The sequence below is a fragment of the Siphateles boraxobius genome, unplaced genomic scaffold, assembly GCF_051911475.1.
Source record: "Siphateles boraxobius isolate OS27281-9 unplaced genomic scaffold, OSU_SipBor_1 41, whole genome shotgun sequence".
Lineage (NCBI taxonomy): Eukaryota > Metazoa > Chordata > Actinopteri > Cypriniformes > Leuciscidae > Siphateles > Siphateles boraxobius.
Window position 1 is genome coordinate 24,094,318 of NW_027509042.1, and position 23,498 is coordinate 24,117,815.

The following is a 23,498-nucleotide window of genomic DNA, read 5'->3' on the forward strand; positions in this document are numbered from 1 at the left end:
GAGGCCTCCTCCCAGCTGGACGTACCTGGAACACCTCCCTAGGGAGACGTCCAGGAGGCATCCTTACCAGATGCCCAAACCACCTCAACTGGCTCCTTTAGACGTAAAGGAGCAGTGGCTCTACTCTGAGCTCCCCACGGATAGATGAACTTCTCACCCTATCTCTAAGGCAGACACCAGCCATCCGCCTGAGGAATCCCATTTTGGCCACTTGTACCCGCGATTTCGTTCTTTTGGTCATGACCCAGCCTTCATGACCATAGGTGAGGGTAGGAACAAAAATTGACCTGTAGATCGAGTGTGACTCTTTTCGTCACAACGGTGCGGTAAAGCGAATGCAATACCGCCCCCGCTGCTCTGATTCTCCAGCCAATCTCCTGCTCCAGTCTCCCCTCACTCGTGAAAAATACCCCAAGGTACTTGAACTCCTTCACTTGGGTAAGGAGTCATTCCCTACCTGAAGTTGGCACTCCACCGATTTCCTGCTGAGAACTGTTGTGGATTTTTCCCTAAACCTAACTGCGTACCTGGAACCCAATTATTTTAATTGAAAACTATCACTTTTAATTGGTAATAAGGTCTTTAGTCTTCTTTTTTTGGGGGTGGCCAGTCTTCACCCAATGCGTCTCCAAATCGACACTTAATATCTGGGGCGTCTACAATCGACACCCAATAACCTTTATACTCTGGCTCCTGCGTCTTCCGTCGACAACTGGCCGAGTTCCCTAAACTCTAACTTACTTACTTGGGTCCCTAGTCTAACCTTTTGGCAACAGAAAATAACAGACAGGCTCCAGCAAATGTCCTTTAAATGCTTTAATCACGGCCAGGAGAGTTCTCGAGTAGAGAACTCATAGAATCTCCCTAGAAGAAGCAAGGCCAGTGGATCTCTGACAAATCCCATTGAGAATCCCACCAGTCAACACGAATACAACAGTTTTTATAATATGACATGATACATTATCACATGCTTTCAAACCCAGGAATCTCAAAACAAAATCATCATGACTAACATATCACGCTCTCCATCATGACGATTGGTTACATTGTCAAAGTAAGTCCCCCCCTTTCATTACCCTTTTCTTAGTAACATCAGCAAAATATCCTGTATTATCAAAAACATTGTGAGGGGTTAATATTTTAATTAATCATTTCACAATATAACGGTTAGTCCAAATTCAAAGTTCCATTTACCAAAGTTATATTAAGTCAAATGTTTAGGAGGTTAGAGTTTGTCTGATGCCTACATCCTAGAAGAAAAAGGAAGTAAGTTCAATTTAGATTTATTGTTAGAATCAGGAATGGAAGTTTTAGTCATCTTCAGACATAGGACCAAAGGAAGTGTTAGAACTTATCACGAGATGTTAGTATAATTCATATCTTTATGGTTAGATGTTAAAAACATTGTTCATTTAATATTCAGTTTAAAATCTTCACCACAGAACCATGGCCTCAGATTTAGAGGTGCTAATCCTCATGCCAACCGCTTCACACTCTGCTGTGAACCGATCCAGTGAGAGCTGAAGGTCATGGACGATGATGCCATCAGGACCACATCATCCGCAAAAAGCAGTGACGAGATCCTAAGCCCACCAAACCACAACCCCTCCTCACCACGACTACGCCTTTACATCCTGTCCATGAATATCACAAACAGGATTGGTGACAAAGCGCAGCCCTGGCAAAGGCCAACCCTCACCTGGAAAGAGTCCGACTTACTGCCGAGTACTCGGACACAGCTCTCGCTTTGGATGTACAGGGATTGGATAGGGATGGGATCCCCTCAGCCCATACTCCCGCAGCACCTCCCACAGTATCTCCTGGGGGACCCGGTCATACGCCTTCTCCAGATCTACAAAACACATGTAGACTGGAGGGGCATACTCCCAAGCCCACTCCAGGATCCTTGTGAGAGTAAAGAGCTGGTCCGTCATTCCACTGCCAAGATGAAAACCACATTGTTCCTCTTCAATCCGTTGAAGTCTCCTATGGAGAACTTCAACTATAGAACTATGGAGTCCCCCAATGGAGCCCCATACAGAACTCCATTTAGGGTCTCCAAGAAGGTCGAATACTCTGAACTGCTGTTTGGTGCATATGCACAAACAACAGTTAGAGTCCCCTGATAACAGTCGCTCCCCTCATACACTTCAAAGACACTCAGTTGGGAGATAGACCTGTAGTCCCATAGAAAAGGAATTCTCTCCACTAATTCGTTGACAAATCGGTCTAATGAATGAACATGCATTTCCCTATTACATTTTGTGTATTATTACTGTTTGTATATTGTCTTTTTATATGGTATAGTGTTATGCATGCCTGACGATAGAACTACTTGTTAATGTAGCCCCATTTGTGTGGTGTCTCCTATCAAAATAATACTCGTTCAATGACTCACACTTTGGTGGACATCTTCTTCTCATAGAATGCAGTGTGTTTGTTATATTAATCAGAGTATAAATGAAGACAAACTGCCAGCTGACTCAAAACATGAAAATGAGTCAGCTTCCAAACAAAGGAACTTTCCCACTTGAGAATTGTATCTTTCTCATTGTTCAAGCCAAAACTCAAAAGGTGTGACCCCTGTGGAACTTTAAAGCCAACACAAGTTTTCTCCTCGCGCTTTTACTTCTTCTGTTTGCGTGAGAAATATCAGGCCATATGAATTGTACCTTCCTCGCCCATAACTCAGACTAATACTACAAGTTAAAAATCGTTGTTTCATTCAACGCGGAAGAAATCAATTGCAACTTCAGCACCATCAGACCGAACCATCAAGACTTTCTCCTGAGACTGTTTATCCGGACGCTCTTCAACAGCTAAGGCAAATGCAAGTATCGAACGATATACTAAAGTGTGAACCCCTTTGTTAACAAGGGTTAAATGACTCTTTTATGACTCCATAGCTTCATCTATTGTTCCTCTTTCCGGTAATCCACTTTCACTTTTCCATTTTCTATGTATACGTGCCTTGTGTGTATGTGTTTGTTTAGATTAAAGTTATGTGTTCGTGATTTAGATACAAAAAACTTTGTGCAAAATAAATATGAGTTCCCTGAGTATGAATTCTGCCAGCAGATTAATGTCACTTAAACAATTCCTGATTTTGCCACGCGCTCTACCCAGCTAACAGGGAATGTTCCCATAACGTTATGTAAAAGTTGAAAAAAAGTTAGTGAAAAATGTTCCTAAAATAATGTTTCTATAACAGTCGGTAACACTTTATAATAACTGCATGCTATTAATAATTAGTTAAGCATAAGTAAACAGTTAATTCATTTTCAGTTAAATCATACAAAGCATTAATTGACATTAACAAGCAGTTTATAAATGCAGCTGTAAATGCTTTATTCTTGTTTTAAAAGCATATCTATAATATTTTAATAATAATTATTATTATTGTTGTATTTTCATACTTTATTAATGATCAAGTTATCATTTCTAAATTAAGTATTGTATCATTTACAAACCAGTTACTTAGGAGTTCATAAGATTACTTAGAAAGTGTGAGTAAATGATTAATAAACTATTTAAATGTACATTCATACATCATATTATTCAGACATACACTCACCTAAAGGATTATTAGGAACACCATACTAATACTGTGTTTGACCCCCTTTCGCCTTCAGAACTGCCTTAATTCTACGTGGCATTGATTCAACAAGGTGCTGAAAGCATTCTTTAGAAATGTTGGCCCATATTGATAGGATAGCATCTTGCAGTTGATGGAGATTTGTGGGATACACATCCAGGGCACGAAGCTCCCGTTCCACCACATCCCAAAATATGCTCTATTGGGTTGAGATCTGGTGACTGTGGGGGCCATTTTAGTACAGTGAACTCATTGTCATGTTCAAGAAACCAATTTGAAATTTCTGTCTCAACAGAAATCAAGACTCATCAGACCAGGCAACATTTTTCCAGTCTTCAACTGTCCAATTTTGGTGAGCTCTTGCAAATTGTAGTCTCTTTTTCCTATTTGTAGTGGAGATGAGTGGTACCCGGTGGGGTCCTCTGCTGTTGTAGCCCATCCGCCTCAAGGTTGTGCGTGTTGTGGCTTCACAAATGGTTTGCTGCATACCTCGGTTGTAACCAGTGGTTATTTCAGTCAAAATTGCTCTTCTATTAGCTTGAATCCGTTGGCCCATTCTCCTCTGACCTATAGCATCAACAAGGCATTTTCGCCCACAGAACTGCCGCATACTGGGTGTTTTTCCCTTTTCACACCATTCTTTGTAAACCCTAGAAATGGTTGTGCGTGAAAATCACAGTAACTGAGCAGATTGTGAAATACTCAGACCGGCCCGTCAGGCACAAACAACCATGCCACGCTCATAATTGCTTAAATCACCTTCTTTTCCATTCTGACATTCAGTTTGGAGTTCAGGAGATTGTCTTGACCAGGACCACACCCCTAAATGCATTGCAGCAACTGCCATGGGGTTGGTTGATTAGATAATTGCATTAATGAGAAATTGAACAGGTGTTCCTAATAATCCTTTAGGTGAGTGTATAGTAATAGTTACTTAGTGTGTTAATGTATTTCTACTGAAATTCATGGTTAATTCAGATAGTTATAAAGCATTTAGTGTTCAGTTATCTATTGTTGACTATTTATGCCTTGTAAAGCATTTACAAATGAGATTTAAAGGCTCAGTTAATAATGTTTATATGTTCTGTATCACTGTGTTGTGTTTGTTTCCTTTTTCTGTTTAGTTGATAAATGAGCCTTTACATCTCCTTTGTTAATGCTTTACAAGGCATAAATAGTCCTCACTTTAGATGAGCTTACAAAAATAGTTAATTGGCCACTACTAAATGCTTTATAATTACTTGTTAAGTGATCTTATGAATCACTGACAACTCCTAAATAACTGGTTTGTAACTAATGCTATATTTCATTTAGAAATGATAAACTGATCATTAATAAAATATGAAAAATTAATAAAAGTATGACAATACAATTATTAAACACATTATAGATATGCTTCTAAATCAAGAATAAAGCATTTATAGCTGTTTATAAACTGCTTAGTAATGTATATTACTGCTTTATAAATTATGAACTAACTGTTTACTAATGCTTAACTAATGATAAATAGTGTGCAGTTATTATAAAAAAAATAAACCGAACAGGCTTATAATGTTTGCATAGTTAAAATACATACTCGTAATGTTGAGTGAAAATGTTCTTAGAACAACGTTCTTGGAACATCTTTACCTGCTCCCCTTCTAGGGGGCTCACAGCTGAAAATGACCAACCTGAATTAAAATAAATACAGCTCCTGAGAACGGTGCACCACAGACACAATTGAGGTCTCTTTGGAAAGAAGACACTTGGGACTTTACTAACAATCAATCAGCGCTGAAAATGCTCAAACAGATAAAAAGTTATAAAAGTTGAAGTGCCTCAAAAAGAATGTGCGCTACAAATAATGTATATATTTGACAAATATATAAAAATAGACCTGGAGGAATCCAAGTAAGTAAAGGATTCAAAGCCACAAGTCTCATCAGTTTATATTTCAAATTTGAGGAAGATACAATGATAAATGGGGATCCTGCAAGCTTTTTTCCAAGACTATGTCAGTTCCCTTTCTCCCTCCCCCTGCCTGAGGCACATCCCACGAAATCACATCCCCAAACTAAATTAATTGCAGTTGCTGAACAATTTGCACTACATTCACAATTTAGACATCTTTAAAAATAAGACACTGTATAGTTTATTACCCATATGTTAAAGTTGAAAAAACTTACACAGACAAAAAATTATAGAATTTGAAGTGCCTTGAAGATTAATTGTACTGCAAGTAACATTTTATCATCTCATGTAAAAATAAATGAAAACAAACCTAGAGGAATCCGGTTAGGTAATTGATTGAAAGCCACAAGTCTCATCAGTTTATATTTCACATTTAAGGAAGGTATTATGAAAAATGAGATTCCTACCATATTTTTTTCCAAGACTATGTCCAGGTACCAAGAAACCTACTTGGATACCCCAAAAAGCAACCTAATGACCAAATGTTATGAAGGGCACTTTTTTGTCATCGTTTACACTGCACCATGCTTTTTCAATTATAAAATAATACACACAACCATAAGACTTTATATATAAGTGATTTATTTGCACACCAGAAAAATAAAAATATAAATAAAATTTTATGAAATATAAAAAAATGTAAAAAAAAAAGAAAATACAACAAGTGATATAAATACTGTATAAAAACATACAAAGGTAAAAAATGTCCAACAATGCTGTTGTCTCCGGCAAAATGCTTAGTTTAGTCAGTGCTTGTCATGCCAAACAGTGAAGCAGTCCCGCTTTGGCTGAAAGCACAATGCCGTTGAACAAGTCTTGCAAAAAATGGGTTTTTCGGGAACAAATCCTGCACTCACGCCTTCCTTTGGTGCTGCTGAAGCAAAGGTCCCTGGTAAGTGGCGAGTCTCATCTTTATGGGATGGAGGAGATGAAGGAACATCAGCACGCACCAACACAGTAAGTTCCTCAACGAGACATTCTCTGAATTGTTTCTGTGTCAATGGGAAAGAATGGAAAGATAATTAGCACCGCATGTCAAGTAAATAGTTCTTTATAGTTTTTATATGGCTGGCCATTCAAGCAACTACCAAACTGATGGGCAGTCGTTTAGACCGCATTCATACTGCTGGTCGCCCATTCAACCAACTACCAAACTGATGGGTAGTCGTTAGACAAAAATATGTTCTTAGAATGTTTTGCTAACATTCCCATTAAGTGATGAAAACGTTATTTCTGAATGTTTTTTTTCAGAACTTTTTTTCCCTTGGTTTATGTGAACGTTAGAGGAACATTACATTCTATAATTTTGGAAATGTTATGAGTTTTTTATTTCTGAATGTTTTTTAACATTCAAAATATCCAGTTTTTAAAATGTTTTAAGAACGTTTTGTCCTAACATTTACATAACTTTTAAAGAACGTTAGTGAACATTATGGGAAGGTTCTATTCTATCTTTTTTTAAATGTTATGAAAACTTTATTTCTGAATGTTTTTTAAATATTTTTAAGAACGTTTTGTCCTAACATTTACATAACTTTTAAAGAAAGATAGTGAACGTAATGGGAACATTCTCTTTAGGTTATAAAAATAAAACCTAAAACTAACCTTCAGGGAAAATTCTGGGAAGGTTCTCTTTAGTTTATAGAATAAAACCTAAAACTATCCTGCAGGGAACGTTCTGGGAAAGTTCTCTTTAGTTTATACAATAATAATCTGCAGGGAACGTTCTCTTTAGGTTATATATAAAAAAACACAGATAACGTTCTTATTTGGTTCCCCAAAAAAACAAAAACCATATGGGAACCATATGGGAACGTTCTGTTTGCTGGGTTCCTTGTTAGCTGGGATTGAACCTAATGCATTACACTAATCAATCAGGACTTTGAACTTCCCCTTCAGGAGCAGCATTTCATCTGATTTAGAACTAAATTATCTCATTGACTTTCTATTACTCACAACTCTGCTCATGCAGTCCATTCCACGCCAAATCTAAATCATATATCCAGCGTCTGCAGACAACCGTTACACTCTAAGGTCTCTCTTCAGCCTGAAGCATCACTGTAAAATGGCAATGTTTGAAACTCCATATGAAACAATTCATATACACAAAACAGAATTTTGTTGTGTTTTCTTTTTCTAATGTGTTGTTTTCCACATTTCTTGTTAGATTTGACTTGTGTGCTAGTTGTATGTTTGAGTTTGTGTTCTATTTGTCCTTGTAGTGAGGATGTGTTTTTGCTTTAGAAAATGTAATCTTTGCTCTTTATGATTCCATGTTCTGGACTGTGTACTTCCATGAGACTCTTAAAAAATGTAGTGTACTACTACAGTAAAATGTGAATCTTAAAGTAAAGTATTATCTGTTATTTTTGTAATTTAAATATTTAATGCCCTTAGACACTTGTATAGGCTACTCTGTGTCAACACATGTAAACAGGGCAGCACAGTGGCTCAGTGGGTTGGTCCTCATATACAGTAGAGGAAGCAATTCCAGAATTCCGTTCTAGTGAGAGAAATTCCCAAGTCCGTTCCAATGAGAGAAGTCCCTGAGCCCACTCCAGTGTCTGCTCTAGCCCTGAACCCGCTCCAGTGTCGGTTCCAGCCCCTTATGGCGCTTTTCCACTGCATGGTACGGTACGGTACGGTTCGGTACGGTACGCTTTGGCGCTTTTCCACTGCATGGTACGGTACGGTTCGGTTCGGTACGGCTCACTTGTGGTGCTTTTCCACGGCATGGTACGGTACGGTACGGCTCGCTTCGGCTCGCTTTAAATGGTACCTGGTCTGTTGAGGTTCCAAGCGTACCGTACCGGTACTAAAATGTGACGTAAAAACACTGCAGATCACTGATTGGTCAGATAGAATCGTCACTACCAGCGTCATTGGATTTGCGAGATGAGACACTAAACCCGCTAGATTTAAATAACCAGTAGACAACAGCCAACGCGTTAGCATCTGTTTTTTACTTTCTTGAAAAAAAGAGATCAAAACTTTAAAAAAGAAATGGCTGAATCGTGGTCAGTGGACGAGGTGCAGACGTTCCTCTCGTTGGTTGCAGAGGAGCGGATCCAGCGAGAGCTGGATGGGGCAAAACGGAATGAAAAAGTGTTCCAAGAAGTAGCTCAGCTGTTAGCCGCACACGGCTATTACCGGACCTACAAACAGTGTAGGGACAAATTAAAAAAAAACTTAAGAGTGACCATAGAACCATAAAGGATCACAACGGCCGGAGTGGTGCGAACAGGAGAACGTGGAAGTGGTTCGACCAAATGGACGCTATCTACGGAAGACGACCTGCGAGCAATGGGAGAGAGGGTGCCCTGGACTCGGCCACCTCGTTGTTAGACAACACATTCAATGATGGTACGTTGTGTTAAGTTAACAATATATTAAGTTTGAAAGCTTCACTTTATTGACCATCTACTGTAAAGCTTTATTTTGATTTTTTATACATCTATGACTATTTAATTATTTAAATGTTCTGGACTTCTTATTGTTGCTAGTTTGATTTGTGTTGCAATAATTTGTGTATCTTTTTGTTTCAGATGCATTGTCTACGATTGACTCGTTAGCACTTTCTCCATGCAGTGATGCCTCAACGTCCCAAATGGTGATAGCAGCTTCACCACCAGCACGACCGCCTACACCAGCAACCTCCAGCACCAGCAGGACACCAGAGCGTGTTGTACCAGGTATGAAATACGACTAAAACACTTTCTGTTACAAATCATATATCTAGACTAAGCTTACCTAATCCTAATTTCTTATGTCGATTTGAATGCCTGCAATAAAATTGGATATATCATGAAATCCTGTTGCTCACCATAAATACATTATTGCTAGCTACTGTAACTTTGTGATTAGTTCACACTGTAGATCATGTAAGGGTTGTTAATGAACAGTTATTTCATAAATTAATTTATATGTAATTCTGTTAGCTTTATTTTTACTCTCCTTTTGTTTTTGTTTTACCTTTAGAAAAAAAACACAATTATAACTGTTCTTCCTTTGTATCTAGGCAAGAGGAAAAGGAGCATGCACCATCAGGAGCATCTAGCTGTTTTAAGAGAGATGCAGGTGGCTGATATTCAACAGCAGGAACTGAACCGGGCACAGAGGGAGCTCCATTTGCAGATGGCAATCGATGAGGCCCGGCAAGCGAGGGAGCAGGAAGCGGCCTTAAGGACGGAGGAAAATGCACAAACGGCTGCATTCAATCAAGCCTTCCTCAACGTCATGGGGATGCTTGTACAGGCGATGAGTGGCCGGCAACAACAGACCTCTCTGCCCGACTAAAACCTCTCTAGTCCATAATTCATAGAAATAGTTATTTTTTAACTTGTTTTCTCTGAATTTTTTGTATAATACGTTTGCGCACGACGTTTAAAGTTTGCTTAGTGTACATTTTTTTTCTTTTAAATTTGTGTTTATATATGTCGTCTTTATATTTTATATATATATTTATTTTTTTGCACTACATACATTTGCACAAAATGTCAAGTTCGCTTGGTGTACATTTTTTACTTTTAAATATTTGTTTATATATGTCTTTATATATTTTATTTTTTCAGTAAATATATTTGCACTTTGTTTGAAGTTTGATCTGTTTACATTTTTCTTCAATAAAATTTACTTGTTAAACGTGTACTTTCCTTTTTAATGCTTTAATATTTCATTAGCATGTAATATAGCTAATTATACCTTTGAAATTCAAAATAGACTATATTCAAGTGGGGCATACATGACACCCAAAATAAAAAGGGGTTGCTGTGACTTATGAGCAGCAACCTTTTTATTCTGGGTGTCATGTATGCCCCACTTGAATATAATCTATTCTGAATGGAGACATAACCAACATATATTAAGAAAGCCCAGTCTAGAAGTAAGACTTTACAGTTCAAGACTCAGAATTAATCAGACTGTTATTAATATTAAGACATATAAGCTCAAGGAAGCATGGAGCAGGAACCTGGGTTCCTGCTCCATATTAAATCTGAAGATTTCTTAAAAATATCCATGCTGTGGAGTATATATGGGGAGTTTTTTTTAAGAGAAGGCTGATTAGATTCTTATCAAATATTTTATTGCCCTGTAGACACCTTTACAGTCTATTGACTAATGTCGGGTGAGGAGAACTGTCCCATTCATGCTTTATTGTAGTCAATAGACATACCTTTCACACCTCTGCCGGTATGAGACTTAATCCTCATTATTCTTTTATCCTTATTCTTTTGTTTGAATTCAGCCATTATAGCCTTTATTCTAGCATTATGCTTAGCCATCGACACCCATGTCATCCTACTATACATGCAAAATCCACCTATTATTTTAAGTCTTGTTTAAAAACAAAATATATAAATATTTTTGGGACCTTATACATATTTTTGGGACCTTACGTGAATTCTTTTAACAAATTGAATTATGTAATAGAATAGCTTTTCCAGCAGGTGGATTAAAGCAACAGGTATCAGCAAGCTACATTTACACAATATAAAATATTAATAATACACTTTTACTTAAAACTCACTTTAAACCACCATCGAGTATTTGTATCAGATTCCGGTCAAGGTTTAAAATAGTGTTATGACATAAAATTAATAGAAATATTATTCTGTATGATAAAATATTTAAAAAACATGTGATAATTATTTCTCCAGATGCTGTATATTGCATGTAAGTGAACACAAATAAACCTGAGAAAACATGATTGACTGCATTATGAGTGATGATTCCTATTCAAAATATCAAATGTTACAAATTAATAATTTCGCACTCCTGGAATAAATTAAGAATTTAATGTCACTGCAAAGCAGATTTATCATAAAAGTGGTCAAATATCAAAGCTGGAGTCTTAAATCTTTATAATGAGGGAAAGTTTTTCCAGATCAAGTAAGAGTGTGATGTTTTAACGAGTGGTGAAATGTTTTACTAAAATAATCTGTGATCTTTTCCGTGAAAGGGGTTAAGAAATATGCAAGGGAAACATTTTCAAATACTGCACAAAAGTTTATTGACCACACACTTTACAGAACAGACATAGTCAACTGTTCAAGTAACGCATCAGAGCCTCACGGACATCCCTGCCCTCCTCCTCTACAGGCTGTGGCAGTGCCAGCACAGGTTTTGCTGCTAAAGGTGGATCCCATGCACTCTCATAGGCCTCTCCATGACTCTCACAAAGGTTATGTAGAGCACAGCATGTCAGCACCATAGATTTCACAAGGTCGACCGAACAGTCATTTCTTTTCATAAGACAACGCCATCTTCCTTTTAATCTTCCAAAAGCATTTTCAACCACTACACATGCTCTGGATATTTTCGCGTTGTAGACCCGCTGTTCCGCTGTCAGCCATCCAGTGTCAATGAATGGTTTTAAGAGCCAGTTCAGCAAGGGATAGGCAGAGTCTCCAAGGATGTAGTAGCCAACATTCACCCCATCAATGTTTTTGGTGCTAGCTGGTATGTGGTTTCCACGGCTTGCCACCTCCCACAGCGTGGACAGTCTCAAAACCCGAGCATCATGCAGGCTTCCAGGCAGTCCTGTGAAAACATTCCAGAAAAGTCCCTTCCCATCCACAACACCTTGAAGGATGATGGAGTGCCAGCCTTTACGGTTGAAATAGTCACAGTGATAGTGTTGTGGTGCTATTATGGGTATGTGTGATCCATCAATAGCACCAATACACTGTGGGAGTCCCCATCTGTTCTCAACGTAGGCAGCCATTTCTTTAAACCTCTCCTGATCTGGAAAACGAATTTGTTCAGGTACCAACAACGTCTCTGCTGCAGCACAGAACTCCTGAACACACCGACACGCAGTTGAATTGCTTGCTCCAAAAAGATGTCCAACACTTCTGTACTCAGAGCCGGTTGCAAGCTTCCACAGTGCAATGGCTACTCTCTTCTTTAGAGGTACACACACGCGGAAGTTTGTGTCCCGTCGCTCCATCGCAGGACGCAGTTTGTTGCACAAATGGATAAACGTTTCTTCCGACATTCTAAAGTTCTCCAACCACTGCGTGTTTGTAAAACCAGGAACAATCACATCCCACCACTCAGAAGCTCTGTTAAACGTCCAAACAGATGGTCTGTGGCGGCGACTTTGCGAAATATGATAATCTGAAATACACAGATTACACTTCTTAATACATAATATTGCCAGCTAAATTCATTATATGCTTTGTGACGATATAGCGATTGAGACCCCAAACAAGATTAGCTTACCCTAGTGCGCCGTCGGGCAAACTGAGTGATGTCGTCATCTGCGCTTCGTTGTAAGAGTTCCCAGACTCTTTTGTTTTTTTTAGCAGTATTTTTTTTTCTTGCCATCAGCCTCATTTTAAACACATTTCTCCGTCTTGCAGTTAAAAACATCCACATGCCGAGAATCAGGAACACCATCCCCTCGATAGGCTCCATTGTTCCTGTGTTTTGCGTTTGAAATTTGGCGCGTTTACGATGATGTCATGGCAATAGAGGCGGCGCAAATAACGATCAGTCCCACCCACTTTGAAGGGGTACTAACTGCGGTGGAAAAGCAACCGAGCTAAAGCGAACAGAACCGTGCCGTACCGAGTCGAGTCGTACCACGCAGTGGAAAAGCGAAGCGAGCCGAACCGTTCCGCGCCAAGTCGAACCGTACCGAACCGTACCGTACCATGCAGTGGAAAAGCGCCATTAGCCCCCTTGACCAAGAGTCTGCTCCAGAGTTCAGACAAGAGTCCGCCCCTTCCCCTGAAGTCAGTCAGAAGCCTGCTGAGATCCCTGAACTCAGCCAGGAGTCTACTCAAATCTCAGCGATTCATTAGGAGTTTGCCTCGCCTTCTACTGCTGATTGCTCTCCCAGTTACGGCAGTGGCCATCATGTGTGTTTGGGCCGAACACTGCTGACCAACTCTTATCGAAGTGGCTGTATTTATCAATGAACTTCCTCTATGCCCTGAAGCGACCACAGAGGTCGTCCCAGAGTTTCCTGCGAATTTCCTGTGTGCCAAGATGTGACTAAAAAGTTCATCCCAGATTTTCCTGTCTGTCTTGATGTGACCACGGAGGTTGTTCCCGAGTTTCCTGTTTGCCCTGATGCGACAAAGAAGGTCGTCCTCAGTATCCAGTTTGCCCTAATGTAGCCATTGAGGTTGTCCCCGAACCTCCTGTCTACTCCGTCGTGGCCACAGAGGTTGATCAAAGTTCCCTCGTCGCGGCCACTGAGGCCGATCAAAGTCTCCTCGCCACAGAGGCCGATCAAGGTTCCCTCGGCGCAGCCTTGAAGGTCGCCCTTGAACTATCAGTTTGTCTTTGTTTCATTAGGTCTGTCGAAATCAGCCCTTCAGGAATCAGCAAGCCAGCCAGCACTCCAGACACCTGACTTACAGCCGGCACTCCAGTTGTTCTCAAACCTGTCACCCATCCAGATGTTCTCAAGCCTGTCGCCCATCCAGACGTTCTCAAGCTAGCTTCCCTTCCAGACAATCTCAATCCAACAGCCCTTCCAGACTTTGAGCCAGCTAATGGTCTCTAGCCAACCGATCTGCCTGGGTTTAGATCTGCTCGAATGTGGTGGTCTTCGGGTCTGCCTTGGAGGTCTTCAGCTCCACTGTGAGGATCTATTGTTCTGCCAGCTTCACCTTGGGAGTCTTCAACTCCGCCCAGCACTTTTGCTCTGGATTCTACCATTGCTCATCCTGTCCTGGATTTTTCCTCCCTAGTTGGACTTATTTTTGCGCAAGGTTGCACCTTCCAGGAGGGGGGAGTACTGTCACAATCTCCAATCACAATCCTCAGTCACCAGCCCAGTCACCACAGAACTAGATTTCCCAGCATCCCTCCTGGTTCCCACTTGCACTCAGTAAGCCATCAGTATCCATTATTAATAGCTACGTGTTTGCTGCTATTTAATGAACTCAGTCACTCATCTGCTTGCATCATTTGTTTTCTGCACTTACCTGCAAATAAATAACCTATATGGAAGTTACCTTTGTACTGTATTCTTCTGGTTGCTGACACTGCTCTAATCGTTCTTCTCCTTTAATATTTAATGCAACAAGTCCTCAACTGCCTCTCTTTTTTAATGTTTTGAACATTCTTACACTTTTTGTTTAGCTTTCCTTTAAAAAAGCCTCTTTTGTGCTTTTTCTTTTTATTTCTGTTCTCTTCTTGTTTTATTTGTTTGTATATTTATCAAAATTAATTTGCAGAATTTGCAGAAGTTTTCAGAAATTTATAAAAGACATCATGATGCTTGTTCAGTTACTAATCTTCTTACTAATCTTTTCAAAAACCATAAATACTTTTCCTTGGTCCAGTCCATATGAAAGACAGCTATATGATTGTGATTGTACTAGAATACCCTCTTATATCCTCCTCTTAACTTTCTTCCCCTTCAATTCACATCAAAACCTTCCCTTTATTTTCTTCCTTTTATTAACCTGTCTTCCAATATCGTCCCTAGTCTTGCTTTCCTCATCTGACTGACCTTATCTCTGTGGCTAAATCATCTTACAGGCTGAGCTGGACGAATGTTTCTGATGGTGAACGATGATGGTTTTTAAAGGGGAAAAATCATCACACCTGGATCGTCACTTCTCTACTGAAGAGACTGTAATACAATGAAGTATGACAGACATTCCCTCTGTCAGCCAGGCCGGCATAACTCAGCCCCTTTGTCTCACCCTATAGCTCCCGCTTTACCCTCCCCTCTCTCAGTCTGCCCTGCTGCACACTCACTGCACCATATCTACATATTTGTTGTAATTGACATTTTCCATTTGGCAGGTTCTCTATATGCTGCCTGTCGTCGCCTTGGAAACGATCACAGGTCTTAAGGCTAGCGAATAAGCACCACTGACTGGAGGGAAACTCATCTCATCTCTAACATTCCCAACCTTGACTAGAAACCCCTGTCTTCCCCTTAGGGACAGTTTAAGCAGCTAAATAGTAAAAAATTGTAACTAATTATATTTAAGGATTAATAAGAAATTTATTACGCTGCTTGGTTGAATTAGCATTGCCGTGTTGTTCAGGCATTCCTTTCAATACCTGGTAGTCTCCAGTGTAAACAATTTCACATCAAGCCATATGCTGAATTTAGTTAATGTCTGCCTTGCTAATTTGACCTTCTAACAACAAGGTTATCTTGAATTTCAATCCCACAATTGTAACTAGGGAAAGAAAATCCAATGAATAAGAAAACAGCTGAAAAATCAATGTAGCTAATCTGGGGGCTTAATTAGACAAATTTCAATGAAAGGCAAGTTTAAAATCCAGATTCTGCACATTTCCATGTTTCTCTGCTGGTTGACGACTAACCCCCTGATGAAGATACATGTTCCTAACAACAAATGAGAGGGGAGGTCTGTTTTACCTTAAAGGGATAGTTCACCCAAAAATGAAAATTCTGTCAGTATTTACTCACCCTCATGTTGTTTCAACCCCGTAAGACCTTTGTTCGTTTTCGGAACACGAATTAAGATATTTTTGATTAAATCTGAGAGCTGGTTCACTCCTCCATAGGCTTCTAAGGGATTGACACTTGCCAGCCCCGAAAAATTATTAAAGACATCGTTTAAATAGTCCAAGTGACTACAGTGGCTCAATCTTAAGTTTATCAAGCAACGAGAATACTTTTTGAGCGCAAAAACAAACAAAAATAACGACTTTATTTTAACTATTCATTTCCTTCTCTGTGGCCCTCTATTCAGTTAACGTATTGTGTAGAGCTACGTCAAACGTAGGCTCACTATTGGCCGACGCTGGTCATGTGTGTGATGCGTGTGATGTATAACAACAGAAGCTTACGCTATTACACTAGTGAACTGACTCGAGGCCCACAGAGAAGGAAATTAATAGTTGAAATAAAGTCGTTATTTTATTTTTTATTTATTTTTGTTAATTCCCTACATTATGGATAGTATGGGAGCTATTCCTCCGCATTATCCTTCAGCTAACTGGAGTGTATGACCTTGTATAACATATTTAGAGTGCTTTTAGGCTAAATGAATTTGGGAGAAGTAATTTGTCATTTTAAGTATGCCATGTAGTTTTTATTTGAAAACTGAACTATTGAATAAGTTGAAGTTTCCCTTAAATGTTTTTTTACAGTTTACAAAGAAATAAGTAAATGGAAACCTTGGTGCACGTTTTGTGTGTAGGATACAACGCATTACTTTACTTAGTCTCGAAGCACAGCTTACCCCGAAATCCTGATTTTATTTACTTACTCTCATGTTGTTTCCAAACTGCACAACTTTATTCATGAAACTCAAAGGGGTCAATCAGCCTCAGTCACTTTTCACTTTCTTTTCATCGTTTTCCATATAATATAATAAAAAGGTAATGATGATTGAGGCTATCATTTGACTAAAATCTCCTTTTGTCTTCCACGAAATATGTGGTTTTAGGAAAAACATGCGAGTAAATAATGACAGGTTTTTTTTTATTATTACTGGGTGAACTATCCCCTTAAGAGCATTCTCTACAGTCAGACAAGTAGCTATATTCAGACAAGTATATAAAAGTGACCTACAAGTAACTGCACTAAAAGCCTTTAGGGACCCTATAGAGAATATAATGTTGAGTTGTATGCATGTTAACATATATCGCTCTCTGGAATATTTTATTTTTTATATATCTTAATTTGCAACTTTTGATCAGTTGCAGCATTATGCAGTGAATTTTTTTTCTATTTGATTTTGCAATTTTTGATCAGTTGCAGCAGTATGCAGTGACATTTTTTTCTAATGTGACCTCTAAACTGTATATGTATACATCCATATGCTTAACTGCGTCTCTCCTATCACGTTCTCTTTCTTCTCGCATGATAGAATAATTTCCCCTTAAATCAGTATCAGTGATGATACAAGACCCATTTTCCTGCCATGAGAAATAAATAAATAAATAAAACAAATAATCAAACAACAACAACAAACAAATGAATGAAAGAAACCCCAAATCCATAAAAGTTGGGACGTTCTGTAAAATGCAATAAAATATGTGAGAATCTGTGATTTGTTTATTCTCTTTCAAGTTTATTTAACTGACAAAAGAACACAGAACCTAATTCCAATGTTTTTACTGCACAAAACTAATTGTAATTCGCCTGATACAAGACAGCCGCTCAACAGTCCATGGATGTCATTGTCTGATATCATATCATAATATCCTTTTCATGATGGGCCATACATTTCCAGTAGGTGACAGATCTGGACAGCAGGCAGACCAGTCAAGCAAATCCACTCTATGGTGTAGAGTGTCTACAAAACATTGATGTAGTACATGCTGAATGAGGCCTGGCATTGTCTTTCTTCTCAGGAAAGATGTGATCTTGATGCCATTAAATGTCTGTACAATATATGCCTCCACATCAATGGTACTTTCACACACATGCAAGTCACCCATGCTGTTTTCACTGATGTACCCCCATACAATGACTGTTTGCTTTTGTATCTGTCGCTGATAAAAATCTGAATGGTCCCTTTCGTCTTTGGGACTAAGAACTCGATGTCTGTTTTTCCCAAAAACAAGCTGAAACGTGGACTCATCTGACCGCAGCACACATTTCCACTGTGTTTTGGATCATCTGAGATGCGCTCGGGTCCAGAGAACTCGGTAGCATCTCTGCATTGAACAGATGCTAGATATATCCTTGCTTAACAGAGATTCAAGTGGCATTCCTTGATGCACCAGCAGGCTTTGTAAGTGACAATGGTTTTCCAAAGAATTCCACATGGCTATATTTAACAAAGTAGTATGAAGGTTTATCATGCAATGACGTCTGAGGGCTCAAAGGTCATGCACATTCAACAGAGCTTTCATGCCTTGCCCTACATGTACTGAGATTTCTCTGGATTCCCTGAATCTTGTCACAATATTTTGTCCCATTATATTTGGCACAAAGTGATCAGCCATGACCCATCTTTGCTTGTAAAGACTGAGATGGTCCTTATTGTCATGTTTCTATGTGTTGAGTTCTGTATTGTGACCTTGGTTTCCCCTGTCTTTGGGATTTTGGTTTAGTCCTGTTATTAGTTCAGTTTTGAGATCTTGTTTCCCCCCGTCTTTGTGATTTTGATTCAGTCCTGTTAGTTTTCCCGCTCCTCGTTTGTGTTCAGTTTCTTCACCTGTGTTCTGTTAATTATCCCATTAGATTCAGTTCTTTTAAGCCTTGTGTTTTCCCTCAGTGTTTGTTGGTCGTCGTCAATGTATGGTTGTGTTTACCCTGAAGTCCTGGGGCCTGTTTCAGAAAGGAGGTTAAGTGAAAACTCTGAGTATGTTAAACTTGAAATGAGCGAAACTCTGGGTTTTCTGTTTCAGAATGGGAGGTAAGTCAAACCTGAGAAAGCAGGGTAAGTCAAGCCCGTTTCTGAAAGAGAGGTAACTTATACTCAGAGTCAGTTAGCATGGTAACTTACTCTGTGAACCTAACCTGGTCAGGAGCAGGTTTACTTCCGTAAACCCAGAGTTTATTTCGGTCTCCTCCCCTTTTTTAAAGAGGAAGTGGTGTTTAAACGCATTATTCCTTCTTTTGGAACATTTATTCATTGCTGTTTTTTCCCCCAAGTTTTTTAATAAGATGAAGTCTATACAACTTCTTAATTGGCAACTGAAAATACAGTAGATTAGAGTTACATCATGTAGTTCTAAACAAATTCTACAGAATTAAACTGTGGCATTCCCTGAAAATCACTGAACTGTGTTCATCTGTGCACCAGAAGTTGATGGATCTTCTTCCTACTGTTCTACCACACTCTAGGGACGGGGGAGAGATAAGAATATCTGTTTAGACTTAGATATAAACTTAGATTCTATAGGCTACTCCACATAAATAATGTGAAGAAATGTGAATGTGTAGACACATAATATTAACATTTCCTCTGTAGGCCTCTCTGTGGCAGCAGAAACTGTTTCTTCATCCCCATCGTCCTGTGAAGATGAGCATTTGGTTGAGCAAATTTTATAATACTATTTGTCATAATTTCTGGTGTATTGAGTCGGCTACTTACAACTGTCTGGGGTTCTGTTGGGACAGGAGGCTCCAAAAGACAGATATTACCATCAGAATCTGTTGGGAGCAACAAAAAACCCAACCCAAGTAAAATATATGGAAATATCAAAAACAGCCTATATAAAAAATAATACACATGTTGACCTCTTACATTTTATGAAGGCACTTGAATCTTCGGGAGTGACTGGCTCTGAAGTCCCTCCAGGAATTCCAGCATTCAGGCTCAGGGCCATCTCCATCTCCATCTCCTCTGCATCACCTCCTCCTCTGCATCTCCTCCTCCTCTGCATCTCCATCTTTGCGAGCCTCTTCCTCCTTTCTGTTGGCTGAGTAGAAGTCAAAGGAGAATGAACATTTAATTGTGTTAATTAGACATGTCAAAAATGCTGCTGCACTGCAAGACACTGGATGCTATTTAGTTATTTAATATATCAAATGTTTGTAAAGTCAGGTAGCCTACATCCATGATATGCTCAAGCCTTACCTGATTGAATTGTGTTTTTATATTTCATTTTCAGCTGCTGCCATGTTCTTTTAATGGCTGCAGGATTGCACCTACATGAAAATTAAAATTAGGTTGAATAACATGCTGTTATTCCAGTTTCACCTCTTATATTATAACAGTTGGGTAAGTTACTCTAAAATAGTTATTAATTACTAACTACAAATGACATCTTCAACAGTGTAATTTAATTAATGTAATAATTACTATCTCTAGAAAGTATTGGTCTACTTATTACTAATTACTTTATAAATCCCATATCAACCTCAACCACTTGAACAATACAAAAAGAAACAATAAACTGCTCTTTTAATGCTTTCAGATTAACAATATACAATTGCATTAATTATTATTGAATTGACCAAAGTGTGTAGAGAGAGAAGGTTACATTAAAATATACCTTTTAAAAATGTTATGTTAAATCCACTATTGTTTTATACAGAATTGTTCTATAGTCTATGCAGTATTTAATGCAATGACATCATATTTTACTTTATATTACAGAAGAATTAAGAGTAATCCCTTTAATTAAAAAAACAGTTTTTAGATTACTTGGTAATTACACCCAACACTGTATAACAGTAATTAAAATGTAAACTTGCGCATTGACTTGAGCAACTATTTTCTCCCAAACTATCTCTCTTGATCGCCGCTGCTGCCCTGTTGCTTAAAAGAAAATGTTTGCGTACTGCTGGTGAGAAATATGCAGACCTCTTTTTGTCTGGTGCTGTTACCATGGTGACTCATAATATCTGCGCTCCATTGATAATGGCTTTTTATAGTTGTAGCGCACGCGCTTAAATCAGAGTCAGTCAACTTAGAGTTGATTGAGTTAAAATTTTTACTCTGAGTTGACTTACCCTGAGATGGGAAACTCTGAGTTTTCAGTTTCAGAACAGCTGAAATGAGTAAGTTCAGAGTTGGTTGAACCACCTTATTGAAACGGGCCCCTGGAGTTTTGTTCTTTTGTTCCTGTATGTTCCAGAAAGTTAAATTTTGTAAATAAATCAAATACTTTGAAGTTCCTGCATCCTCGTCTTCAGCTACCTGCACATAACGTGACACTTATACACTCAATCACGATACCCATACCTATTACCAGTTCACCTTCTTATCGTGGACCGTTTCAAAAGAGTTTGATTTGGATATTCTATAAGATTTTCACTTTTATTTTGCATCTGTCCCAACTTTTTTTGGAGTGTGTAGCAGCCATCAAAATCAATTTTTACAACAATCAAAACGGTTTATATTTACAAAACACAAATTGATTATTAAACAATTACTTTTCGTTGTACTTTTGTCAATTAAATAAAGTTGAAAGAATTTAAAAAATCATAGATTCTTGATTGTATTGCATTTTACAAAATGTCCTAACTTTTCTGGATTCGAGGTTGTAAATAAAAGTGAGGGATTCTTGATGTCAGGGTTAGATTAGTGTTCTCAAAAAAGTTATTACGCAGAAAGAGTTTTAGTTGACATCAAGAATCCCTGACATTTATTTATTTACAACCCCAAATCCAGAAAAGTTAAGACATTTTGTAAAATGCAATACAATCAAAAATTTGTGGATTTTTTTAAAATTCTCTTTCAACTGTATTTAATTGACAAAAGTAACCAACCATTGTATATTTAGGGATGACTAAATTTAGAAAACATTGATAATAAAGGTGTTGTAGATGATCTGGAACATATTAAAGGCACACACACACACAGCTGCTTTTGGCAAAGCATCACAAGAGATGCCGTTAATTACCTCATGTTTTATGCTTGCATAATTCTGGCATGTTACAGGTATACCCTTACAAAAAAATACTGCAGTTTTTTACAAGTAATACTGCAGTTTTTGTTACATGTAGAAAAATGCAGTTCTTTGGACATGAAAAAACTGCAATATTGCAAGTAGTTATATGATTCGGCTTATGTCAAAATGATTTATGACCCTATGATTGACAGGTGGGCGGGGCTAACCTTTGACCTTCCGGAGGATGTTCCGGAGGTCCTTTGATGTAGGGATTAACCTTTGACCTTCCGGAGGGGTTGTTCCGGAGGTCGCTTAATTTAGGGATTAACCTTTGACCTATCGATCGATCAAGTTGACAGTACATTCCGGAGGATGTTCCGGAGGTCCTTTAATGTAGGGATTAACCTTTGACCTATCGATCGATCAAGTTGACAGTTGTCTTTACCCTATTGACCTTTGTATGATATATGAAGTTGCCAGTTGTCTTTGCCAGTTGTCTTTGCCCCATTGATTTTGACCTATTGACCCCGGGGGAAATAACTTCTTAGTGTGGGAAATCCCCTCCGTGTCGGGGTGAGAAAATAATTTTTCTAATGTTGCATATAGATTAGAATAGATTAGAATTACAAAAGTAAAATCATCTTACCGTTTCACTATGGTGAAGAATTGGATTAAAGTTGACAGTCTCCGCACTGTGTGTGTGTGCGTCTGTGAGTGTGTGCGTGTCATCCGATATCCTGGCATTCCTGAGCACGCTATATAAATGGGGATAGTGGAAAAAGTTTTTCTAATAATGCTACATATCTCACACTAGAGTTGAAAAACATTGATCTTTTAAAATGGTTATAAAATGTACATTTAGTAATTTACAAATATTTTTCATACTAACTAAAGTAGATTTGAAAAACATTCATTCCTTTAAAATAAATATCTTACTGATCCAAGTATTTAAAAAATAAAATCATCTCACCGTTTCACTATGGTGAAAAAAGCCCCCATGTGCGTTTCTCTCACACCCCTTGCATTTTGACAGTCTTTGAGTTAAATGTGTGTCTGTGTGACACCCGATATCCTGGCATTCCTGAGCACGCTATATATATGGGTATAGTGAGAAAAAAGAGATTGTTTCTAATAATTTCACATATTTTACACTAGAGTTGAAAAACATTGATCTTTAAAATGGTTATAAAATGTACATTTAGTAATTTACAAATATTTTTTCATACTAACTAAAGTTGAAGTACATTGATCTTTTAAAAGTGTATCAAATATCTTTTCAAAACAAAAATAAAAACATCTTACATTTTAGAGAGTTGAAGAAGTAAATCCCAACACATCATTGTCAATATAATGTATGAATGTATTTACAAAAATATCCTCGAGTGTTTTTCTCCCACACCGGTCATTTTGACACTCTGTGATTCAGAGTGGAGGAGGAGTGTGTGTGTGTGTGTGTGTGTGTGTGTGTGTGTGTGTGTGTGTGTGTGTGTGTGTGTGTGTGTGTGTGTGTGTGCGTGTGTGTGTGTGCGTGTGTGTGTGTGCGTGTGTGTGTGTGCGTGTGTGTGTGTGCGTGTGTGTGTGTGCGTGTGTGTGTGTGCGTGTGTGTGTGTGCGTGTGTGTGTGTGCGTGTGTGTGTGCGTGTGTGTGTGTGTCAGGCCAGCAGCAGTATGAGACGTTGAGGATGTTTTGTTAGTATTAATCTTAAAAGTTA

General features: G+C 38.5%; 2 long non-coding RNA genes across 2 annotated transcripts in view; both read right to left on the reverse strand.

The window, feature by feature from the left end:
- Nucleotides 1-23,498, reverse strand: part of LOC143706765 (uncharacterized) — a 613,694-nt gene that overhangs the window by 529,777 nt on the left and 60,419 nt on the right. The gene's annotated exons all lie outside the window — the stretch shown is intronic.
- Nucleotides 19,407-19,733, reverse strand: LOC143707236 (uncharacterized). Its single transcript, XR_013193121.1, has 3 exons — nucleotides 19,696-19,733; nucleotides 19,543-19,601; nucleotides 19,407-19,462 (listed from the first exon to the last, which is right to left on the reverse strand). It is a non-coding gene; the product is annotated as an uncharacterized LOC143707236 (long non-coding RNA).